At 32.5% G+C, this 12,929-nt stretch overlaps 1 long non-coding RNA gene across 1 annotated transcript; it reads left to right on the top strand.

The window, feature by feature from the left end:
• Positions 1-8,128: 8,128 nt before the first annotated feature.
• On the top strand, positions 8,129-12,908 carry LOC111695488 (uncharacterized). Its single transcript, XR_002763883.1, has 7 exons — positions 8,129-8,204; positions 10,275-10,336; positions 10,567-10,729; positions 11,225-11,291; positions 11,878-11,927; positions 12,475-12,516; positions 12,797-12,908. It is a non-coding gene; the product is annotated as an uncharacterized LOC111695488 (long non-coding RNA).
• Positions 12,909-12,929: the final 21 nt, after the last annotated feature.

Raw genomic sequence — 12,929 nt, 5'->3', positions numbered from 1 at the left:
CTGTTGCATACATTATACAAAGAATATTCACAATTCTAATAACAAAAACTGCGAAAATTCAGATATTTCATTTGAGCCATATTCCAATATAATGTTTTCTAAAGAAGCCTATATAACTAAATTTGTGCATTTTTTCGTCTTAGAATTGCGAATTTGGAACCCCTAAATGTAAACCCTGTAATCTGTTTTTTTGTTCTCCTTCTTATTTCTTTTTACTTTTTATAAAGGAATAATTGTCTGTTCTTTTCATGGGGAATATTTTGTTTAAACAATATAATAATTTTAAAGAGACTGTTTACGGATATGAAAGTGGAAAGATTGATAGATATATCACTCTTTTGAGGAGTTTTAGATCGAAATTGTATAGACAGTGTGTCCCAATAAACATTGGAATTCAGTGACGAATTTGATTTTGTCTTTTAAAATAATTCTTTGATTTAGTATGGTGATACTTACTGAGAAAGCTGTAATTCCTAAGATTTTCGTCTGCTATGTTTACAATTTGTTTGTTAATGTTTTGACTGCATACGGTTGTACTTAGTAAAACAAGAAAATTACACTATACACACAGAGTAAACTTGTCCCTCTTCACTTACGGAAGGGGGGGGGGGGACATTCGGCCATAAACCCCGCCAAAGACTGTGCTTGTTTTAACTTTTTTTTAATTGCATAGATCTAAAACATTAAATAAAATTTTAAAAATCTCGACGTTCGGGAGCAGAAAAGATATTTAGAGACGTTTTAGACATCTTTATAGCCATACCGTTTTCATAAAAATAAACTATAGCAGATAATAAAATCAAGTATTACAATGCTAATTCATAAAAAACGACATCGAATTCGTCACTGAATTCCCATGTTTTTTTGGACACCCTGTATCTGTGAACCATTCATTAAATGAACGATGAGTTTTGTCAAATTCATGATTTGTGAATGTTTAAAAAGTTTTTTTGTTAAACGGAAACGCCTTAAAAGTTAAAGCGGAGATGTATAAAAAAAAAGAGGAAACACCTCAACTATAAATATTGGGAAACGACTCAAAAATATTCAGAAATCCATCACCCTTTTCAAGTTTTGAAGGATTTCCCAAAATAAAACAGAAATTCCTCGAAAGGGGTTTTTGAGGCATTTCCATGGTGAAACGTTTTGTGGTAAGGCGTTTCAATTTTAAATCATTGGTAAGACATTGCAAGGTTTGGAGAAGGTGTTAAATTGCTCGTTTTATACCGAACTTATGAAAGTTTTCTATTTAATAATCCTTTAGTTAGAAAGGATATTTATATATAAAGGAATTGAGTCTTTGGAACATAATCAAATATGTAAACCTCAATATCTTTATAACTCGATCTTGTAAACCTTTGATATTTCAAACTCAGATTATTTGATCTAACAGAATTCATAGTTTGAAATATCTAAGGTCTGCAACATTTGGTTCCAAAGATATAGTGATTAGAAAATCAGAGTTTGTGGCAAAGACTCAATTCCTTTGGCTTGTCTGTCTGTTTGGGTGTTTGTTTGTTTGTTTGTTTGTATCCAATAAACGTAAAAACGGCTAAACCGATAGGGCCCAATTTTTTTGTGGGACCTCACGGAGCCCCAGGGAAGGTTTATGAAAGATCAAAATTTCAAATATTTGTCTCCATCAAAATTCGATCTTCTTTAAATTTTTGAAAATTTTGAAAATCCACGAAATTTTTTGTGAAAATCCGCGAATTATTTTTGTTTTGTTTTACGATGAGAGAACATGTTCACAATTGATTTAGAAGATGGCCGCGAAGCGCCCTCTAAGGCTAGTATATTTAAAAGCTCGTAAGCTGGAAAGAAAACATAATCCAAAATATCTATATAATTTTAACTCTGCTGTGTAACAAGTTTGAAATCCAGTTAAAACAAAGACTTTTTGTCCGATATAGATGTCTCTCTCCCATGCACATGCAACCTGCACAGAAATATCGAGAGCAGAGACACCCGGCAGCCAACTAATCGTCGTTTAAATTGCATTGTTTTTCATATATAATACAAATATGATAAAATATATTATAAAATATCAACTAGTATTCAAATGCGTCGGAAAAATTCGATGAAATTAGCTTCTTATATATTGCTACTGGACCACTGGTACGCAAGGCTCTATCAAACTAACTCAACAGAGAGAATTGGATGTATTGTGTTGTGAGTTTACAGAAAGCTACAGGTTGGTTGCTATGGAAACGGACCAACCAAAGAGAATAGAATATATATTAGAGTGGAATTTAAAAAATCCCTCGTTACAAATTTTGTCAGTCCCTTTCAGCCTGAAAGGGAATTCAAAGTGTACAAATCATGTAAATGTTCACAAATTATATGCAGTAGAGTACATTAATACAGTATGTTCCCTAGACATATCCATTTCAATTTCGAATTTTTTAAAGCTGTAAAATAAACTTTATAAAATGAATTAGGTAAATAAAAGCATCAATTGATTTATAGTTATAACGGAAAATCATCGTTTGTAAAGTGGCATAGAGTCTATGTGAAATTATCATTGGTCAATTATGAAACCAGCCTTTTTCATAATTTGGTTTTCTTTTAATATTAATTTTAGATTTTCTATAAAGTGATGTTCCAGGGCCCAAATGTGTGAAGTACATCTGCAGGATGGAAACAGTACAACAAAATGGCTGTTTTACACTTTTGTCTAGTAAATTACACTCTAATATATATTCTATTCTCTTTGGGACCAACACAGCTTTTTGCAAAACTAAATTTTTAACTTATTACACATCATAATTTATCAAGATAGATATTTTGTCTGTTTTGGATTAAAATGATGTCATAATCGTACTGATACCTAATTAAATTCTAATCAGAATGAATATTATGTAGAGGTTTGAGTTACTCTTATATAGAATAAATGTATTATTAAAAATGTGTGAGAGTAGCCAATATGATAATGATGATGAGATGATGAGATGTAATAAAATGATGAGAGTAGCCAATATGATAATGATGATGAGATGATGAGATGTAATAAAATGATATAAATAAAATGATGAGATTAGCTAATATATATTTTTGCTAAATGGATAGTGGCATCAAAAAGAATGTAAATGCCTTTAAAGTTCAAGAAAAGCTCGAGCATAAAAATCTATAGCATTCCCATGCAATCTCTATAACCTTGAGTATGAGTACAAAGTTTTTCCTAAACCTGCCCATATGAGGGAGGGGTGCAGAGCAGCCATAGGCCCCACTGAATGACCTCTGGAGCCTCCTGATACGAAGAATGAGCTCCGAAGCCCAGGAAACCCTCTCCTTGTCTCTCCCTACGTCTCCAAGCCTCTGCCATTCTGTCTCCACGCCCTGCGTTTTGGTCTGCACCAACAAAAGGTATTTTACGTCCGAAAAAAATACTTTTTTTCAAATAATCTCAACATTATAGCATGTTTATTAATGATATTAATAATTAACACATTTCTAATAATTATATTATAAGATTGAAAGTGAAGTTTACGATTCTTTAAACTATTGTGGATTCTACAATGAAGAGATAATATCATTTTGATTTTTGGTTAAGCCATATAAAATAGACTGATTTAATTAAAGCTAGACGATCCCAAATATAATTAAGATATTCCTTGAAAGAAATGAAAATCATGAATACAAAAAAAACATGATATTTTGTCTTGTCGCACAATAGTCTCTGAAGTCTCATGGTAACTCTGTACTTAAAACTTTGAATTACTTAAGCCGGAAGCCGGGGGCTGGGGGATGGTTATAGGGGTCGAGCTCCAAAACAGTTCTGATATCCTAGTAAAATATATCTTTTTCTTTAATTGCCTAGCTCACTTAATATTTTATATTAAAGTGTTTTCATATATAAATAAATTTACTAAAGAAGTTTATTAATTTATTGGATTAGATTTTCATCTCTTATCAATAATATAGAGTTTAAAATTAAAAATGACTTTAATAAACATTAGGATAGCAGAACTGATATGGAGCACTTTTTAAAGGGAATTGCATTGCCTGTGTGTACCTTTTAAACATAAAATAAAAAGAAAAAGGGATGCCTTATCAATGGTCAACTGATTTATTTTATACTGTAAAGAGAATATATATTTATCCCTGTGCAGTCGAGAGAGAGGACACACATGAATTAACACATTCTTCCCCCTTCCCCCTTTCCCATATACTGATGACATTTGGTTTACCTTCACCCCCCCCCCCCCTTATTCCTAGAGTCTGTCAACCATATCATCTATGTCCATATCCTTTAAAGTTATCAAACAAGTTGGCACACCTGCAGCATGCATACAATACAATACTGTCTACTGGTCTACTGGTCTACTGGTCTACTGGTCTACTGGTCTACTGTTCTACTAGTCTACTAGTCTACTAATCTTATAGTCTACTAGTCTACTAGTCTACTAGTCTACTGTCTACTTGTTTACTAGTCTACTAGTCAATTAATCTACTGGTTAACTGGTCTACTGGTCTACTAATCTATTAGTCTACTGGTTTACTAGTCTATTGGTCTACTAGTTTACTGGTCTACTGGTCTAAAGGTCTTATAGCGTAATTGTCTACTGGTCTACTGGTCTACTGGTCTACTGGTCTACTGGTCTACTGGTCTACTGGTCTACTGGTCTACTGGTTTACTGGTCTAAAGGTCTTATAGTGTAATGGTCTTATGGGCTACTGGTCGACTGATCTTATAGTCTACTGGTCTACTAGTCTATTTTCTTTTTTTTTCTTCCAAGTAATCTTTTCTTCTATAAATCATACTCAGTTCAATTTCTATGATCGCTTTAATTTTTCCTTCACTATCACATATTATTCATATTTTTGCTTTAAACAGTTAAAGATGTGACACCACTTTACATACCCAAAACCTTAAATTATCTCTGAAAAAATTGCTTTTGTGTCTATGAAATTACATATCTATGAAAATTCTTCTATGGATTTATGAAATTACCTGTCTAGAAAAAATCTTCTCTGTCTATGAAATGTCCTGTCCTGTCTATGGAAAGTCATATATCTGTCAAATATCCTATTTTTGAAATGTCATGTCTATGAAATGTCCATTGTCCAATCAACATTATGCATATGAAATATCCATCTATGAAATGTGTTGTCTATGAAATGTCCTATCTATGAAATGTGTTGTCTATGAAATGTCCTTCTATGAAATGAATATGACACCCAGATTTTACCTGCTGAATATCTCCAGGTTCAGATTAGTCCTGCTGAATATCTCCAGGTTTAGATTAGACCTGCTGAATATCTCCAGGTTTAGATTATGCCTGCTGAAAATGATCCAAGTTCAGATTAGACCTGCGCAGAAGAGGAAGTGTTATAATTGAAGATATGGTGGATTCACATTTGAACTACTCCCGTTTGAATGTTCGTTTGAACTATTGTTCATTTGAATTATACTGACATGACGTCATATCCTGTAGTTCAAATCAACACATTTCTTGCTCATTTGAACTATTTTTCTACCGCAATTAAATTTTTAAATTTTTTTTATAATTTGCATAAAGTTAGTTCATGACAATTAATTAGATAACAATTACAAAGAAATGTTTCAAATAAACATAAAAATAGTTTAAATTAACAAACAAAATAGTTCAAATGAACATAAAAATAGTTTAAATGAACATAAAAATAGTTCAAATGAAATAGTTCAAATGAAAAAACAAATAGTTCTGCAAATTTGAAATATAGTTCAAATGAGAAAAAATATTTTAAAGGAAAATGAACATAAAAATAGTTCAAATGAAATAGTTCAAATGAAAAAAAAATAGCTCAAATGAGGAAAAATATTATTCAAATGAATTTAAAATAATTAGTTTAAATAAAAAAAAATATGTTCAAATGAAAGTTCAAATGAACAAAAATATAATTCAAATGATGAAAGAATAGTAATGAAAAATAAACAAACAAAAATTTCGAATAAAATAGTTATAAAACATATAAATAGTTCAAATGTGATAAATACTCCTATACACCCGACGTGATTTTACCCGGCCCCTTTGTCTGTCTTCTCCCACGCGCAGACGCTGAACTCCAACATTCGAGTGTGCGAGGTGGGGAAGACTTCACTGCAGATTTTACTTTTTGACATGACCACCTTTTCAAGAATTTTCAATTAAATTAGTATTTATTTAGGGTTAGGTTAGGACAGGCAGGGGGCCGAGCGCTGCGGCCACAGGTTCCGGTTAAGTTATGACACTAATTCTTTTATTATGGGTTAGGTTAGGTTAAGACACTTTCTGGGCCGAGCGCTGCGACTAGGACAGGCTAGGGGCCGAGCGCTGCGGCCACGGTTAGGTTAAGTTATGACACTTTCTGAGCCGAGCGCTGCGGCTAGGATTCAATCTCGATCTACAAATGTCATCCCCCCTTAATCATGCTTTTAATTAAGCACGGCAGTGAAGTCTTCCCCACCTCGCACACTGGAGAAGCTGAATTGGAGTTCAGCGTCATGCCTCCTCCCACAGGCCTTCAGGCCCCCGAGGCCCCCTCCCCTATAATTACTTCAGCTGATCCACAGCATTTGCACTATTTTTTTTGTCCATTTGAACTATTTTTATGGATCATTTGAATTACTTTTTTGTTCATTGTGACTATTTTTTTGTTCATTTCAACTATTTTTTTTGTCAATTTGAACTATTTTTTTCTCATTTTAACTATTTTTTGTTCATTAACTATTTTTTTTGCCTTTTTCATTTGCAATATTTTTTACTCTTTTTAACTTGTTTTTGTTATTTGAACTATTTCATTTGAACTAATTTTTTTGTCATTTGAACTATTTAAGTTTGAACTATTTTTTTTAATTCATTTAAAAGCTATTTTTTTGTTCTTTTTAATTCTATTTTTATGTCCATTTGAACTATTTTATTGTTTATTTCATTTAAAATATTAATAGTGCAAATGAAAATAGTTCAATTGAACTAAAAATAGTTAACAAATGAGCAATATATTTACTCGTTTGAAATTGTTCATTTTAACTATAACATCACGTGGTACCACGTGCAGTAGTTCAAACGAACAATAGTTCAAATGAACAATAGTTCAAACGGGAGTAGTTCAAATGAGATAGCATCATTTAAGATCTTGATCCCGTCCCTTTAACCACCTACATCATGAAAAACAAATCATATGAGGAATTTATATCAATCAGAGTTTAACAGAAGGTACATTCATAGATTTATTAGGGGGGTGGGTTGTTCAACCAGTGCCACGGTGCCACCCCCTTTTTACGCCTTGTAAAGAGTATAACAACTAGTTAATAACGATAGTTCATGCGAACGTTAGTCCCATTGATACGACACCATTTTGATTAACTGATGGAAAATTTAAACATTTAACGCGGCAACGGTACGACATTCTTATTTAATTTCGATCCGTCTAGATCCGATAGTGTAGTTCAGTCACTATAGTTGACTTTCGTGTCTAGTTCATTTATACATTTGGTCCTAGCTTGAATGTAGACCCTAATTATCCATTTTTTTTTTGTAAAAACCTGGCTAGATTCGTCATATCGGGGATGAAACTGAATGAGTTAAGAAATGCAGCTGCAGCCGCAATTTTAAAACATGAAATTCGTGAAATAACTTAAGCCACAGACATCTGCATTCTGCAGTCTGGCTCTGCACAGTTTCAATTACATCGTTCATATAAAGAACTTTCAAAGTACTTATCTCATTTGAAAACTGTTTTTGTAAAATCAAATTTGAACTGATTGGATGGGAAGTTTGGCACCAGGGGCGTACTCAGGAATTTGTTCAGGGAGATGATCAATTAGTTTTATTTTCGATGGAAGCTTAGCACCCGTTGGGGTTTTCTTTTATTTGTAGGTTAGTTTCAGAAAATGGGTCTGTCCTAGTATACGATTTTTGGACCCCCCCCCTCCAAAAATCGTTCTCTAGGACGGACCCATTAATGTAAGCCTTATACATGCCAAATAGTAATGCTTGATTCAAAACTATACCTTTGAAATCTTTATTTGGAATTGCAATAATAAGGAAGATATGGTCGTTCTAGGTTTTAATTGTAATAATTCCTATTTGTTTTTCTGCGCAAGTCATTTTTGTAGAGAAACCACAATCAAAAATAATCAGTAGGAGTTTTCTAATTTGATTTCGGCAGATTTTTGAGAGAATAATATTCAAATTTTAGAGAATAGTAGTTATGAATCCGTCCTCAATAAAATAATTAAGGTGACATTTGCGTAGCCTCAGATAGTTTCCTAGATTTCGTTTCGAATGGTTCCCGGATTTTCTCCAAAAAAATTTATGATATTTCTAGAATAGTTTTTTTCAATTTAAATGAAAGTAAAAATGAAATTAGCTTCAGATTTTTTTCTTCTGCTCTGTTAGAAAACTTATATCTAAAATTCGTTGCATCAAAACAAGTGCATAAACATTTCATAAAATTACCTTAAACACTATTATTTTGGCACGACGTGTTATAAAGTTTTGACCTCTTAAGCAGAAATATAGTTTTTTTTAACTTCAAAATTATAAATGATTTTAATGATATATCATATATATATATCACATATATCATTAATACACTGGGGTTTAGAATTTCGAGATTTTTTCCCCCGTGGGGTATACTTTTTGATACTTATCTCCGAAAATTCATTTTTCCCCAAGGCAACGAGAAAAAATCTTTAAAAAATTAGGGTGGGGGGATGGTTTTTCAAGAAAATATACACTCCTTAATAACTTGTGTTGGTCTAAACTTTAGAATCTGGTCTAGGGATCTGGATTTAATGAATAGCAAGAAATGATTGAGCCGGGTGGATAAAGTTGAACCATTTACCAACGTCTAGGCGGTTCAACGATTAGGATAAACGATCTAAAATTCATTTGTAATTGATTTTACGGCCACTAGGGTTTAGGGTGTACCATTTATACAACTATTTTAGATTTTTGATTTACTTAAGAGAATTTTTTCCCGTACATAGAAGTCCCCTGAGCACAAAAATACAAAATATAAATCAACCTGTTTACAGCTAAATGTAAATCTTGAAAATTTGATTTAAGTTACATAAAAACTTTTTTTCTAAAATTTTTGTTTTAAAAATATTTTCGAGGTGAAGACCCCTCCCTGAAACTTTAACTCATAATTTATTTTAAAATTTATGTTTTAATATTTTTGTTATTGTCAAAATTCGAGTACCTTAATTATGCCATTTTGATTAATGATTAATCACATACTTGCAGACTGCAGTCACATCAGAGGATGAATGAAATTTTTTTTGAAAAAATTATAAATATTAACAGGATCTATAAAGTCATGATAAAAGTGTATATCTGCGAATACTATTGAATCTTGATATAAATTCTAACAGGATTTGACACAAAAGATGATTTATCGAATAATCCACCCCTCCCCCAGCGCCAGCCCCTCCCTTCCTCCCCCTCTCTCTCTCCCTAGACGAAGACAAGATAAAAGATTAAACCATCATTCAAATAAACACACAATAGGCCTGTCAAGCTTGAGGACTCTTAAGTACCGTCAGATACACGTTTCAACAATTTTCATTCAAACTTTCATAAGGACCTAAATAGGTGGTCGCCGAAAATAGTAAGGAGGTAACAGATAAGTGAAAGAGAGAGGGAGTGATAAATAGTTATAAGAAAAGATATCTAGGATTATTTACAGAAGTATCAAAATTGATTAGACTATTTTAGAATAGATAATAGTCACGAGACTTAGTCAATTTGAGAACTCAGAAAATTAGAATTAAAGAAAAAGAATTTTAAGAAAAACTTGTTAGATATTTCTTCCGCGTGGCACTTTGTCAAATAGGAGGAGAAAATTTAGTATTGATTTAGGGTATTCAAGGGACTGTTCTCTTATCCTCTTATCTTATTTCAACTCTATTTCTATCCTTCTTTGTCAGAGAATAAGGCGAGCAATAACATTTTCTACCCATACTAAACCCTACGTAAGATCTCCTATCCCCCCCCCCTTTATCATCCTGAAATCCTACTCTTGATTAGCCTAAATATTAGTATCACATTTACAAAAGTATCCAGTAAGGGTGTTAACTTGAATTTTAGAGATTAAGAATATTGGAAACCTAAAATTTGATAAATATTTTTATTAATGGTCCTTTTAGTTATTATAAAGAATGTCAACTTTTACATAAAGCTGAAATAGACATCTGAAGTTTATATATACACTCAGGGGACATATTAATACGGGAAAAATATCTATTTTTCTTGTTTTGATCACCCTACGGACCACTTCCCTCCTTAACATTCTATTCCTTATAGAACCCTGGCAAGAGGAAACGAGATGATTCAGTCGATGATCCTGACCAACCTGGACCTTCAAGGTAGAGTTAGCATGATGCTAATTTTTCTCAATTTTGAGGGAATTTATCACACATTATATTTCCGGTTGTAGGGTGATAAAGTGACTTATTCACACTGCTATTAAGATTTCAAATTTCATACCTAGTAATTCCCGTTGCAGGGTTATAAAGTTACGTACAAATGTGTCCAATTTACACCATACTGTTATCTAATCATGTTAAACCCATCCTAATCTCGTAATTACAACTAGGAACGAATCAAATTCATCAGAAAAACCTTCACCATCCTCTTTGCATCCTGTAGATACTCCCTCCACCTCCACCTCCCACCTGCCACAGCCTGGATCTAGTTCAGATGAAACTATTCAGTTTCTCAAGCAAATATTTCCCTTGAAATCAGAACAGGAACTCAAGGTACTTTAGGGATCTTTATCAAACTCAGAAATTTATTGTTTGTTTTGCTAATTTTTTTTACGAAAAGTTTTTGTTTGTTACAAATTCTTGTCCATCTTTTTCAAATCTACCATTCAGTGATAATTTAGTTTAGAGGTATTTCATAAGTGATTAGAAGTGGTATTGCGTATTTTCAATATTGCAATGCCCGAATCACAATGATACCCCTTATTCTGCTCATTTTTAAATGTTGTTTTTTTACAAAAGTGACTTGCGCATTTCTACTTCAGAAAAATATACGTGGATTTTCAGAATTAAGACTTCTAAGTCTATAAAAAAAAACGACAATATCTTCCATATATATGATCTAATTAAGGTTTCAAGGGTAACGTTGTAAATTGGACTTTGTTATAGTCCATTAAAATTTTCTGTGTTGTTCATATTTTTCCCAATTTCATCCGAGTCTGGGGAGCTAGACTACTGCGGATCCAAAGCTTTAGTCTGATGTTATTTCAGGATAGTTTATCAGAACATCCTGGATTAGGAAGAGATGCATTGGTCTCACTTCTGCTGGATGATTCAGGTAATTGGATGGGATGGGGGAGGGGAGGGGGGTTATTATGCATTATTCAACCTTTAGACCAAATATAGGGGGTGTTAAGTAACTATATGTAAAATTTAGTAAAAAAAAACGGCACTCAGTGCGAAGCATTCAAAAAGACAAAAATTTGTATTTATACACTTTTTCGGGAAATAAAATTTTTTTACTAAACCATGGGTTCACTCGACCTCGGATTCTTAATTTCCCTGTAAAGTGGTAATAACTTAAAACAGGTTTGTATATCAGCAATATAGTATTTACCATTATTATTCAATAGGGTGACTTAATCTTTATATATACGTTGCTTGGCCTGTCTGGGTGGTTGGTTGTTTGTCTGTATTCAATAAACGTAAAAACGGCTGAACCGATCGGGCGCAAATTTTGTGTGGGACCTCACATGACCCACGGAAGGTTTATGGATGATCAAAATTTTGAAAATCAGCCTCCAACGTGAACTTTTTTGTTCTTGTTTTATAATGTATACAAAAAGAAATTCGTAACAATTGAAACTGAAGATGGGCGCGAAGCACCCTGAAAGCCTAGTATTTATTATATTTTTTAACTTTAGTGGATGGAATTGAGCCTGAACCTGAGAAACCAAATGGGTTAAAACTGACGGTAATTTTTAGAAATTGTAATCCATTTAGAACTATTCATTTTGGATAAAAACTAGAGATGGGCATCGTTTTTGTGAACGAACTAAATTTTTCTTAAACGATGGTGTTCAGAAAAAACGATCTGTTCATAAAAACGAACGAAAAAGAAACTAAAACGAACGATTTGAAGTTTTTCGAATGAACTTGAAAAAAGCTATATTTTTTTACTGAACTAACAAATTTTCCGCAAGATTCTGTAAAAACCTAATTTTTGTCTGAACAAATTTTTTTTTTGGAAAAAAATTTACAAAAAACTATCGGGGTTTTTTTACTCGAACAAACTTTTGAAAAAGTTATCTTTTTTTTACTGAAAGAACGATTTAATTGAACGAAATCGTCCAATAGAAAACAAACAAAAAAGATGGAAATAAACAAAACAATAATTTTGAGAATGAACGAAACCAATTTTTGTGAACTATTGAAAAAAATCGAAAAAAAACGAACGCGCCCATTTCCAATAATGACTTAACTGTTTAAAATATGTCAAAATAAAATCGAATTTAATATAGGAATTAACAGCTAATATAACCCTGGATGTCTCAGTGTCTCAGGTAACATTTTTGTAACTAAATTTTATCAAAACAAGGAGGGGGTTGAAGTTTTAATTTTCCATTTGATTTAATTGAAAAAGATTTTTTTCTCATTTAAAAAAATTAAGACTAAAAATAAAAATTGATGAAGGGGCATTGAAAACAATTATGGACCCATTGGTCTCCATGACTTTTAATTTGAACATTTTTATGGACTTGGTTGGTTGGTTAATAGTTTGGTTGGTTGGTTGGTTGGTTGGTTGGTTGGTTGGATGGTTGATTCATTGATTGATTTTTCTAGCAAGTACTCGATGATTCTGATGTTGACGAAGTTGTGTCGAGTGCAGATCAGGATACTGCATTTAACAATCTTTGCGGAATATTCCCCCACCTTGATCCAGAATATTTAAAGGTATTATTCCCCCACCTTGATC

The sequence above is a fragment of the Eurytemora carolleeae genome, unplaced genomic scaffold (genome assembly GCF_000591075.1).
Source record: "Eurytemora carolleeae unplaced genomic scaffold, Eaff_2.0 scaffold226, whole genome shotgun sequence".
Lineage (NCBI taxonomy): Eukaryota > Metazoa > Arthropoda > Copepoda > Calanoida > Temoridae > Eurytemora > Eurytemora carolleeae.
The sequence above is the reverse complement of the archived record's forward strand: the minus strand, read 5'-3'. Positions and strand labels throughout refer to the sequence as shown.